The following is a 13,381-nucleotide window of genomic DNA, read 5'->3' on the forward strand; positions in this document are numbered from 1 at the left end:
AAGGGCTTGCAAGAACACCTAGGAGAAGATGCCCTGAGTTTCAAAGAAGGGCTTGCTCTGAAACATATGATGTCAGAGCCTGGGGAAGGAAATCCCAGTCAGTGGGCCTTTGCTCTCCATAGCAGCAAGTGTTAAGAGAAAAGAAGAAACAGCAGGAGTGGGGAAACCTCAAGACAGCTCGTCCAGAGGGGTAAAGGATGGCTCCTCCATTCTGGTTCTTTGGATTGTTAATGGGCAAGAGGATTCCTGGGTAGTGCTAGGGGCAAACCCATCATATCATATGACTCTACCACATACAGTATCTTTGGCAAGGTGGGTCCTTTAAAGATTAGGGCTCATTGCGCCTAGGAAAACAACCCAAGGCAAGCCCCTTTCCCCAGATTTGCTGCTTATTATTAGAACTTAGCACATGCCAGGCATGTGATTAAAAGCTATTCAGCGACTTGTCTACAGGACACAGTATTCCTTTATACAAGTATGAGGTCTTGCTGTGTAGGTATTTCCTCTGAATTAAAAAAAAAATCCCTCATGAAATGAAGGAGGCTCTTAAGACTCAGGAATTTCATGAAACTTACAAGGCTCATGAAGCTGAGAAAGAAGACCCTTGAGGCTCCTTCCTGAGGTTATAGGCAGTGAACAATTATTTGGAGGAGAGCAGACTCTTTAGTGGAGATGCCTACAAGTTGAGCAGGGAGCTCCAGAGATGGAGCTATTTTGAGCTGTCATCCATGCTGAAGCTCGGTTTTTGGTGACACTGTTGGCCAGAGATTCATCCAAAGCTCTCTCTGGGGGAAACTATAATAAACTCGGTGGTTCACCGAGCTAGACTTGGTTGGAACTGGCCTGTTCTTGGTGGCCTAGCTAAAAAGTATGGATGTTTGTTGACATTTCCCTAAAAAAAAAAAAAAAAAATCACACAACAGGCCTATGCCCAGAATGCCAAGAACCCACCATCTTCTCCATTTTCGACACCCCCAGAAGTGAGGCCCAGATTGACTAGGTCATAACCTTGTTTACATGGCATGACAAGACGGCAAATCGGAGCAGGGCTTTATAAAGAAGCCAAACCATGAACTCTCCACCAAGACTGTTTCTGAGGAGCAGACCCAGCCCTGCTGACTCATCTAGCGTACTCTTGGCACACAGCAATCCTCTGAGGAACGAATGGCCGGTGCAGGTGCAAGGTTCCTAAGGAGCCCCATCACAGCACGTGCACCTAAAGCACCTGTTTTCAGATTCCATTTCTCCAATGAATAATTTGCTGAGCACCATTCTGTAATGAGAATAACCAGAGATTTTTCTAGACGGCAGAAGTTACTCTTGGCCTTCCTGGACTTGTTTGCAGGCTGCAGAATAACAAGGTTTGCTAAGGCCCCAGGAATGGGCCTCATCTCTAATCTCTACAACTAGAAATTGGCAATGGTGCACATTTGAAGTCATAAGATGAAGGGGCTTTCCTTTATGCCTGTTCATCCCCCCACTGACTTCACAGTGTGGAAAACAACAAACAAACAAACAGCTAAGAGCAAAACTTTGAGTCATATACATAAGTGCAGGAAGAGTGTTGAATCCCACCTGGTTCAAAGGACCCAGTTGAAGGTTACGTCGCCATGCCCTCAGTTTTTCAGTAAGATTCACAATCCTGCAGGAGGGACCCCCCTGAGTTACTACCAGAGGAAGACTGACAAGGCCTTCTGGGAGAGCCCTCCCACTGCCTAGGGCACGCAGGAGACTGGCTCTGCAGGCATCAGAGGAGACCATGGGCATCATGAAGAGGAAGCCCACTTCAGGCACACAGTAGCACATTGTCCACACCTGCTGGGATGGTGGGATGTAGGGAAAAATGGGTCTTGTGTCTGAAGAGGGTGACAGGACCCACTCCAGCCCCAGAAGGAAGGAGAAGCTGGAAGCCAGGTTTCTTTCTAGCATCTCTTTCTCTCCCAAACAGGTAGTTTCCTCCTTGTTACCTTTGCTAAGGAACCCTGAGCCCACACAAGATGGAAGAACTCATTTGATGTTAACAGGGCTAGAGCACATCACCCTAGTTCGGTTCACAGACGGGGGCTCCGTGAGGCTGACAGACTAACTCTCTGCCATCACGCTATTCAGTGTGTGTGGGGGGTTGTGCATTTTAATAGCAGAGTCTCTGACTTAAAATTTAAAATAAAAACTGAATGTGCTGAAGGCGCAAGCTCTTTTATTTTCCAAAAAACGTGGGTTAGATGAGGGTTGACCTTCCAAGGGTTTAGCCCCATTAACTTGTGTACTAGGCTCATTAATAAATAATCCGGCCACTAAATTACCTGACTTGTAAATTGGTTTGTACAGTTCTAAATAAATAATAGACAGTTCCTTATTACCAAACACAGAAAAGCCCAGCTTATGATACATAACAGCCCAACACTTTTCCAGTGGATAACACTGTGCTGCTCACTTCTGAGAGAACCCCAGTTTCTGCCGTCAACCGCTGCAGCTGGGACATGTTAGCTGGTCACGTTAGCTGGTCAGTGGAGTAAAAAATACTGTATTTAATATCAGACAAGTATATTGAGTACGCATTAGTGGCCAAACAATCTTAAGCAACTATTAAATGGACAGTTAATGTAATTGTATTTTAAAACACTGAGGTCATATTTAATTTTGAATTGAAACTCTTAAAATGCACTTTCTGGCAAGAATATAGAGTAATAAAACAACATTAACCACAGGAAAAAAAAACCCTAAAACTCACATTATTAAAATAAATCTTTCTTCCAGAGAACTAATATTTGCAAGAAGTGGATTACAAGAAGCAGAAAACATTTGTGCCTTTTCAAGAAGTATTGTCACTGGCAGGAGAAGCCAGGGTTTCAACTTGGGATGAGATCACACTGCGAACAGGGCTCAGCTGAGTGCCCACCCTCCCTTTGGTCTTGGCGCTGGCCACTCTCCCAGGACCTGTCTTCCTCCCGGGGACTCAAGCTCAGTTTGGCTACACCCTTGGCCCTTCTAATTGAAACTCCACTGAGGGAAGAGCCCCGGTTATGTTCCAAAGCAGGAAGCAAGAGTAAAGGGGCGGGGGAGGGCTGTGGAGCACACCCTGCTGCAAAGCAGCTAAACCAGGCACTTTAACAATCACCAGCTCCTGCCCCATGCTGCTTGCAAAGTCCTATTTTATATGCTGTCTCCTCCGTTTCAAAAGTCAGTGTGGCCCTCTGGGATGCTGTCACACCTCAGGCAGCCTGGTCAGGTCTGTGAACCATGAGCCTGGGCTAGTTCCAGGGTCTCCCAGGGGAGGGGGGTGGTCACAGGGCTTTCTAGCCAAAAAAAAAACCAGCCAGGCACTTATTTATAGCTGTTCTGACAGCAAGCTGAGGAAAGACCCCTTCATGTCAGCCCCGGAGCCTGAAGTAGCATTTCCGAGCTCTTCGATTGATATTAGGACTCTGCCACTGGTACCAGGGATGAATAGAAAAGGAAAGACCAGTCCGCTGAGGACAGTCTCCAAAGGAAGACTCCGGTTATAAGATGTCCCAGCCTCCCGCCACCTTGGGTCCCTGTGCCTACATGCGTATCCTCTGACAGACGCCCATTCTTAAAGACAGTCTAGATTCTAGACCTGCCCTGCCTTCCTCTCTCCCATCGCCCTTACACAGGGTCTCCTATATCCCAGGCAGGCCTTAAGAATGAGGTAGCTGGACATTAACCTTGAACGTCTGACTCCCCCCTCCAACCCCCCCTACCCCCCCACCCCCGCCTCAACCTCCTGAGTGCTGGGATTACAGGCATGCGCCACCACACCAAGTTCTATGTGGAGCTGGGGCTGGAACTCAACACTGTGTGCATGTAGGCAAGCACTCCACTGAGCTATATTTCCTGCCCTAGAAAAGGCAATTCTCAGGTGGAAATATCTTCCAATTGCAAATCACCACCACAGAAACAGCACCTGATGTTTATACTGGTTAGATGTTTAAGATTTTAACTGCAGCAGCATCACAGCTTGTGTAAGACCCCTGTGCTTGGATCCCTGGAAATACAGACTCTACCTAGAGAGCGTGGTCATGAGGGAGTGATTCCATTTCTGCCTAGTCCCATTCTTGAGTTGCATGCTGGCTTAGGGGGCATGGGTGCGAGCATAAACACACATGACCGGCTTCCCGGGTACCTTTGGACAGATGTAAGTCCTCTGTGTAGTAAATAGCTCAGTCCAGCGCCAAGACCTTATGAAGCTCGCTCCCTGCTCTACAAAGCTGTCTTCATTCTGGAGTGACTACTTGGGTGCTGCTTCGCTCCCGCACTGGAGGCTGTAGACGGGGAGTGGCCACAGGAGTGAGGGCTCTGCAGCTGACCTCAAAGCCCCCTAAAACACATGCATAGGCCACAGCTGGCCCAGGTGTCTCCACTTGCCCTGAAGTTACCTCATGGTTCCCTTCAGAAAACGCCAAGAGCCTTTCCCTCCTTCATCTCCCTCAGCCCTGCGGCTAGCCTCCGAGCTCCCAAACTCTTCTGGGCCGGTACACCAGCTGCCACTCGATTCCTATCACCTCCTATCTCTGGTTCCCATTAATCCTTACACAGGAACCTCAAGGCTTCCCTGGTCAACATGCCTGGATGGGCTAAGCCTAACTGCTTTTGTAAACAAGCATTTTTGTTGGCATTCAGCCATGTGTTTGCTTCTAGATATGGCTCCAGAACCACGCAGTTCCCAGGATGTTCCCCTATGATCTTGTCTTTTGGGACCCTTGATATTTAAACTCACGCACTCCTTCTTGTCTGCTTGGAAGCTACCACTTAGCTAGGCTTACCAGGCTGCTCCCATTTCTCCCGAGCGCATCACCTGTGTGGGTCCGCCTGCCTGCACTGCACCAAGTCTACCCTCTTTTTTAGGCCCTAACTCAACTTTTGTGCTAGTTCTGTCCAGCTGTTTCGCTCTGAGCACCCAAGTGGGGCCATCCTGGCATCTCCCCAGAGGCCAGTCTTGCTTCCACACACAGAGACTCAGGCTGTGAAAGCCGCTTCAGTGCTATAGGCACAGTTCTCACAGTCCCCTGCCTTGCTCTGCAGTGTCCCTTTGCCAGGCCACTTTCTCTGGACTTCCTCCTGCTGCCTCCCCTGCACACCTCTGCAGCCTGCAGGGATCTGGCTCATGGTACCTCACCTGGTTATCTGCAAGCTCCTCTGTTCCCTCTTTGATTGAAACCCACAGCCCCAAAGGCACTGCCCTTGACAAGGTGGGGGATGGGTCCCCCTTACTATACCAAGGTCTTCTTACACCCGGGAGTACCAGCACTCTCGTCTCCAACCGTCCCACCATTTGCTCTGCAGCTCATTTCTGTTTTTTTCACCCTGACTACTGGCCAAAGCTCTCAGAGGACTCTCCAGCTTTGGGGAACACCCAGAGAACCTGCACAGGATAGAATGGTGCACCACTCTCAGATGCCTGTGCTCCATCACTGCTCTGTAGGCTGGCCATGACCTCCACCTCAGATGCCATAGAAAAGCCTGTAGTTTCTGCAAGGCACAGCATCCCTAGCCTCCCTACTGCTGTCAGTAATGAGCCCCAATGCCTCCCAGAACTCTTGCTCTGTCTGCATTGGGCATTTCCTTTCCTGTAGTGTTCACTCTTCTAATTTTCACCATACTTAGAGACCCCAAGAGCTTTAGAACCAGCCTGTCCACACTTCAGTGACACCCAGAGCACCTCCACAGCATACGCCACCTCGCATTCCTGGATCCTGTGGGGGTAGATGTTTCTGTCCTGCCCACAACCTTTCTACAACTCACCACGTGCACAGAGCAAGGGTCCACACTATCTGACACCAATGCCCTCTTGGCTTGGCTCTAACACACTTCAACTATAGCCCATGCCAAGTATAAATCACTCCCTGGCCTGGTCCCCTCCAGATCTACACCATGGTCACTGCCAAGCACACAGCACTTCCTAGCCAGTGCCCTTCCAGCTTTGCACCCTGGTCTCTGCCAAGTGCACAGCAACAACTCTCTGGCTGCTGCCCTCTCAACTCCCTACCCTGACTTCTGCCAAACACACTGCACTCCCTGGCTGGTACCCTGCCAGAAACCATACTCTGATCTCTGTCACTCACACACAGCAGCCCCTGGCTGATTTTCCCAGTCTTCTGCATAGAAGGCACACCAAGGAGCCTGCAAACGTAGCTACATCTCACCTGGTATAGGTACTCCTTGCAGAACAAATGTGGGTGGGCTCATATGTTCTCCCAGCCTTTCAGAGGTCACCGCAAGTATGGCCTGTCTTCAGGCAGCTCTGTGCCACGCACGGCAACTGGCACCAGTGTATGTTGCAATGTACTCAGAACCTTTGGTGGGTTGTCAATGAGGAGATGAAAACTTCAAGATGAAGAGAGATGGAGGCAGAGAGACAGGAGTGGGCATACATAAAGCGAGCAGTGGGAGTGACTCTAAGCATTCGGATGCATTCTGTGGCCAGGCTGTATTCCCGTAAGTCTCAGTGTTTTCAGATGACCTCTTCATGCATTCTCAGAAAGCCTCATCATCGAACTTCTAAACCAAGATGGACTGAGCTCAGGCAAGTCAACCTGCCATGAACGTCAGTGCCTCTGATGAGTGTTTACTATCCATCTCCCAGTTTTGATTAAAACTTGAAACATCAAGACCTGACAGTCTGAGTCATATTGCATCGACATAAGGGTAGTTTTAGTCCCACCCAGAGTCTGAGAGTCAACAGAAATTCATAAACTCCAGACCTGGCTGGATGAGTCATAAAGATTTAGTTTTCATATCTCCTCCCTATTCCATCCTATAGGGCCAAATTAATTTAAAATATTGCACGGCTTCAGATGGCTCTTGGCCTGTCATCTGTCCTCTCCTGGGCATTGCTTTGTTGGTTTGGCACAGAAATCGCCAGAAGGTCAAAGCACCAAGATCGCATTTGCCAAGTCCTACTAACTGCCCAGAGTATGACCATGAGCCGAGCCAAGAATCTCTTCAACTCCTCCAACACACGTGGCCCTCTGCCGACAAGCACAAAGTATCCAAGAGAGCAGCAATGTCACAGAAAGCAAACAAAAGCTGCAGAAGGGTGTGTGCCCGTGTCAGCCAAGAGATGTGCTCAGTAAAGTGCTTGCTGCACTTTTGTGTGGACCTGAGCTGGAGCCCAACTGCCCCTGTCCAAGTGAGGTGCAGTACTTCATCTCTGCAATCCCAGAGCTGGGGAGCCAGTGACAGGAGGGTCCCTGGGCCTTGCTCCTTGCTGGTCAATCTGGTCAAACCACTGAGTTCCAGGTGCAGGTTCAATGAGACATCTTGTTGTTGCTGTTTTTTTTTAAAGGTAGAAAGCAAGGGAGATAGGCACCTGATGTTGCCCTATGACCTCCCTATTCTCACACAGACACACACAGACACACACACACACACACACACACACACACACACACACACAGACACACACACAGACACACACGAGAGAGAGAGAGAGAGAGAGAGAGAGAGAGAGAGAGAGAGAGAGAGAGAGAGAGACTGACTTACAAGCTCCCATTCTCCTGGTCCTCAGGCCTTTTTCTCTACTTTAAGATGAGATGTCTTCCTGCTAATTATGCATATGATTAAACAAACTTCAACTATTCTCCCCCCCCCCCAAAATCAAACCAGAAATGAGGGTGGAGTTGAATCTGGAGTTTATGAAAATATATTTGCCCTGGTTGTTCTTTTTATTAAATATTTTATGATGGAAAATGAAAAAAAAAACACCCCACAAATAATAAACGAGTGATTTAGCTGGGTGTGGCGGTGCGTTCTTATAATCCTAGCACTCAGGGAATCAGAGGCAGATGATTTGTAGACCAGGCCAGCCTGTTCTACAAAGTGAGTCCAGGACAGCCAAGGGCCAAGGCTACACAGAGAAATCCCATGCCGGGGGGAAAAAGAAAGAAAGAAATGAGTGACTTGACTATGTAACAATGGGTCAAAAAGAAATAATTCTTAAAATGATTTTTTTTTAAAGAAAAAAGAGGGCCATGTTGACAGCTTGCTCCATCAGTAAAGTACTTGCACCCACAGTAGGAAAAAAAAAAAAGCTTGCACAGTGACAGCACCTGTAAATGTCAGTGTTGAGTAAGTAGAGACAGGTGGGCCTCCTGGGCTTGCTGGCCAGGCAAGCTAGCCTATGGTGTCCTCCAAGCCAGGGAGGGACCCTGTTTTAAAAGCCAAGGTGAATGTCATCTGAGGAGCAGCACCTGAGGTTTCCCCCTCTAACCTCCACAGACACACAGGCACCTGCACACAGGACACATGTGCTCACGCGCAGACAAACAACAGATCAAAACACTCAAGGCCCAGAGTGCCAGGGTGGCACTGAGGCGACAGCTCTCCTTCTCACCTTACTGTAGTGCCTGTGCTGGGGCCAAGACCAAGAGCTCTACCTAGACAGTTTGGCAGAGTAATCTTCGGCCTGGTCGGGACTGGGTGGACTGCACATGCTGGCACGAGCATGGCTGCTAACCGGCCAGTGCTTCCTCCGTCTTTGTTTATCTTGCCCTTCACAAACATTGCTCCTGTCTCCTGACATTGCTCCCTGAGATCTCACCAATGGCAGGCATACAGAAAATACCGGCCTGCCGCCCCCTCTCAAGAGCTGTGGTCAACAGCACACCTTGTTCGTGAGGCACTCAGGGCTCCATGCATGCTAGGCAAGCACTCTAACCGCGGGGCGACATTTCCAGTCTGGAACAAACCCCTCACCTACTGGTGGCCTCAGGCTTTCCTTGCCCTCCATATTCCTGGTGGTTGCTCTCGACAGTGCCCTGGGATCTGAGGTGTAGGCATAGAACCTTGTTTTTGCTGACTCAGTTTATCAACGAAGGCAGAGACTTGCTTCTGCCCACTACTCAGGGCGTGTCTTCCAGTGTCGGCTTCCATTTCCTCAGATGTTAAGTTGGAAGAGCTGCTAATTTTCTTCGAAGAGATTTTAAATAAACCTCTGAAGCCAGAGGAGCCATTTTCCTTATAATTGACATGAGCACGCAGTGTCAAGTAGATGGAGTATGGTTGCTAAGCACATCTGCCACTGTGCATTGTCTTCAACTTAAGAATAATCAAGAGCAAGGGGGGAAGAAAAGGTTTATGGGCCAGCCCTTCAAGCAGGGGAGGGCTAAATATGACCCTGCATAAATAAGAGTGGAAGTAGAAAGGTATCTGATTCAATTGTGTGCAGGCAGCGAAAGCCTCACACAACACTAGATCTTTGTGCTCATTTCCAGGAATGGGTTCTTAAGAGGCCACTCATGGCAGGTGATAAGGTCTCATTGTCATGGGCTCTTGAAAGAGTTCAAAGCGCAGATGGGAATTTGAAAGGCTTCAATTTAAAAAACCCACTTTACGAATACCTGGCACATAGCATTCTGAGGTAGGTATAAATGGCCACAGTGGGGAAACAACATGAGTGGAAAAGGTTTGGGGGAGGCACCGGCATGTGCCAGGACCCTGTCCCCTCCAGGCACGCATGTTGAAGAGGCAGTGGGGGTCCCCTAGGGAAGATGAGTGAAGAGGGATTAAGGGGAACAGGTTACAGTTGGAGGCATGATGCAGTCTTGGGAAGCCAGGGGTGGCTCTCTGCAGAGCTTGAGCTGGCTGGGCACAAGGCAGGGCTGGGAGGAACCAGCAAGGCTACTCAAGCTAGAGACTGGAATCAGCAGATTCGACAAGGGTTTGTAGCTAACTGTCAAGATGGAACAGCCTAACTCAGTTCATCACAGACTCCTGCTATGGCTGAGACCTTCTCTTAAACATTATAACTCAAAATCTAGTATATTCTGAAAGTTGGCAAACTTAATCATTATGTATATTACACACACACACACACACACACACACACACACACACCTCCAATTTCATTCATCAAGGACACTGGCTACATCTCACAGAATGTTCTGGAAACACTGTTTCCAGGCTTACCAGAACTGGTATACTACAGCTTTTCCCACATTTGATTTCACCACCATGGAACTCAATCTCCATATCGAGTAGGCAGCTCCCTCAACAGGAGCCTGCCATTGGGATTCCAAGATGACCCCTGCTATGAGTTTTATTCTCCTACAACTCTAGGCAAATCCCCCATGATCTATTAGCATCTGCATAGGATTACACATTTAGGGTTGATTATCTGGGGCCCCTGAGACATTCTCTATGGAAAGATCTATTCCAAAGGTCTGGGGACTATTTTGTCTGTGGCAACCTTGGCCACGGTGGTGTCTTATTTCAATCTCAAGGCTCAATTGAGATGTCCCGCCTTCCCTTGCACCTGGTCACCAGGTGTTAGCTGTTTGGATTGAGACATTTCGAGGGTTAAGCTAGTTCCATGTCTCAGGGACTGTGGACAACAGAGTAAACATGGGGTGCAAGTATCTCTATGGGGTGTCGACTTAAGAGTCCCTCAGGCATATACCAAATAGTGGAGCAGTGGGTCACATGGCAGTTTGACTTTTAACTTTGAGAGCACTGGTTTGCATAGTGACTACAGCAGTTTACATCTCAGCAACAGCTCATCAGGTTCTTCTCTCTCTCCATCCTCACCAGCATTCGCTGTCATTTGTTTTCTTGATGACAGACATCCTGACTTTGGTAAAATGGCATCCCAAAGTAGTTTTAATTTGCATTTCATTGATGGCTAATGATGTCAAACATTAAAAAAAAAAGACAAAACAAAATACTGATCCCCTTTCATTTTTGGAGAATTATCTGTTTATTTCACCAGTCCACTTACTGACTTGGCAGATTGGGTTTTTGCATGTGTGCTTAATTTCCACATTCCTTTATGTGTTCAGATATTAAGCCCTTGTCTAAAGTACAGCTGGCAAGGTTTCCTCCCACTCTGTAGGCTCTCTGTTTGCTCTGCTGGTAGTTTCTTTTGCTAGGCAGATGCTTCTTAATTTCATATAACCCAACCTGTCAAATTTGGGGGCCACTTTCTGAGCTACTGGGGATCTGACTGGAATGTTCTTGCCTGTCCCTGCATCAGAAAGTGTCATACGACGATGGGGTGGGGCAGGGAAAAGGCAGAGATGTCTAGCCAGATAAACTAGGTGCATGGGAACACGCCTTAAGGGAAACATCCTTTGCATGCTAATTAAACAATAACAGAAAAGACTGAGGTCTGAAGACAGAACAGATCCTCTTAGAGGTTGCTCAAACCAGGCGAGGCTTTAGGCTGCACAAGAGGAAAGTTCCTTTCTCTCCCATGCCAGCCTCCCACACACTCCCCCATGCCCTAAGATGGCCTTGTTACCTTCCCACTGATCCCAGATGGAAGTGGAGCGGATGGGTGTTTCGTAGGACTCATCATTGGCCAGGGCAAGTTGAGATTCCCCAGAACCTTCATTTCCTTGCCAAGTTTGATTTATGCACTCGAACCCGCCAACCCAACAATAAAAATGCAGCAAAGGGGGCAGAAACCATAGGAACACTTTTGCTTTCCACACTAGGTGAAGTGGTCTAGATAGCTGTCACTAACACCAAGGGGTTTATTAATAGGCAAAAATTAATTGTATGTAGGCTGAATTAATGAGATGGAAAAACATGCATATTTCAGCTAATACAGAGGGGACCGGCCTCTGCCTAGCGCTGGTAATGAAGTGCCTGGGCCACGAGATGTGGCACGGAGCAGCTACCGGCAAGCTGGGGTCCTTTTGTGATCATGGGGGCTGGAGGTACTGTTAAAAAAATACACTGTGAAATGTAAACATCAGGCAACTGTTTTGAGCACAAAGTTGACCCCCGATGCATCTTCTGCAGACTGCCATCTACGGATTTATAAATAAATGATTAGATGTAAAACCTCAGGAGGATTTCCCTTTTCCACAGCAATTACAGGAGCAGGTTATTACCATTCAAGTGGGCTCCAGTGAAAGTTCTTGACTGGCAGGAATCACTCACCGCTGTCCTCCTGCCGTAAGTCACCATGACAGGAAATCCAATGCTCGCATGTACCGTGAACACTCTAACAAGCCGAGTCAATATGCACCGAATGGACACATCCTTGAGTTAAAATATATTACTGTCAATAACCAGCTGAATTAAGAAAGCACAGTTTCAAATGTGATCAATGTCAGGAGGACTCTCCAGAGTTCAAATCTGCTCAGTGTTAAGGGTGGCCAGGCACATGCAAGTCTGATGGTCACTTAGCCATTTAACTTTTGGTTGCTCTGGGCCAAAATTTCAAGTCCTTTAAGCATGGAGGCTAATCATGCAATAACCAAAGGAACAGTGGTGAGTTCAGAGCGTGTGTTTCTAGCCTAAGTGTTTCTTTTCTTCCTCTACTGCACCAAAAACAAACAAAAAACAAACAAAAAATAAACAAAAAAACAAAACAAAACAAAACAAAAAAACACCCCCTGCCATCGGAATTTGCTATTGTTACCAGAACTATACCTGCCTACAGCAACTGCAAGGCACACACCTGGGGACCTTTCCCAAAAGACACAGCAGTGAGCCCAGACTGCTTCCCCCTTTTATCTGTATGATCGTTTTGCCTGCATGCATGTATGCTTACCACATGTGTGTCTCATGCCTGAGGAAATCAGAGAGGGTATCAGATCTGGCGTTAAGGATGGCTCTGAGCCATGATGTGGGTACTGGGAACTGAACCTGGGTCCTCTGCATGAGCCACAGGTACCTTTAACCCCTGGGCCATTTCTCCATCATCCATGCCTCCTTTGAAGAATGGACTGGCATGCAGAAAGAAAGATTTTTCAAAGTCATTGCTATTTAAGAGACATAAGAAAGTCTGACAGTAGACACAGCTCTCAGCTCTGTCATTCTGTTTCCCAAAAACGCAAAGTTCTCCCAGCTCCACAGCATGCCAGCAAAACCAGGAAGTGGACATTGCCATAACAGAGATCAATAAATGATGTATCTTATTAAAATGTTTCTTTGCTTATAAACATAAAATAATTCCCCCCAAATGAGATTTTATTACATTTTAGGTTCATATACACACAACCCAGGCAGGATACAGAACTCTCCAATCCAAGCAGCCACTTGCTCTTCCTGTCCATGGCACTCCTGTCTTACCTCATCACTGCAAACCACCATCTCTTCTCCATCCCCACAAACTTGTTAGTTTGCAAATTTGACATAAATGAAGCCATGACTGCTAGTACGGGCTCCCTTCTCTCAGTATAATGGAGTTGACGATGCTGCATGTATCAATGGTTCAACGCTTTCTATTGTGCCTTTTAAAAGTATTATGTCTTTGCTTCTAGGCTACAATACAACCAGAGATGCAGGGCCATACGGAGATAGGAAAGTTCATGTCATAAGAAAGGGTAGCCTGCTCTTTGAGGGTGGCTCTGTGGTCATAAATGAGGCTACGGTTTGTACATGTCTGTTTACCACCATGTTTAATCTTCTT

The 13,381-nt window shown here is 47.6% G+C and overlaps 1 protein-coding gene across 3 annotated transcripts in view; it reads right to left on the minus strand.

The window, feature by feature from the left end:
• Nucleotides 1–13,381, minus strand: part of MGMT (O-6-methylguanine-DNA methyltransferase) — a 240,376-nt gene that overhangs the window by 53,676 nt on the left and 173,319 nt on the right. The window lies entirely within an intron of this gene.

Source organism: Acomys minous, assembly GCF_964271855.1.
Source record: "Acomys minous genome assembly, chromosome: 2".
NCBI classification, from domain to species: domain Eukaryota; kingdom Metazoa; phylum Chordata; class Mammalia; order Rodentia; family Muridae; genus Acomys; species Acomys minous.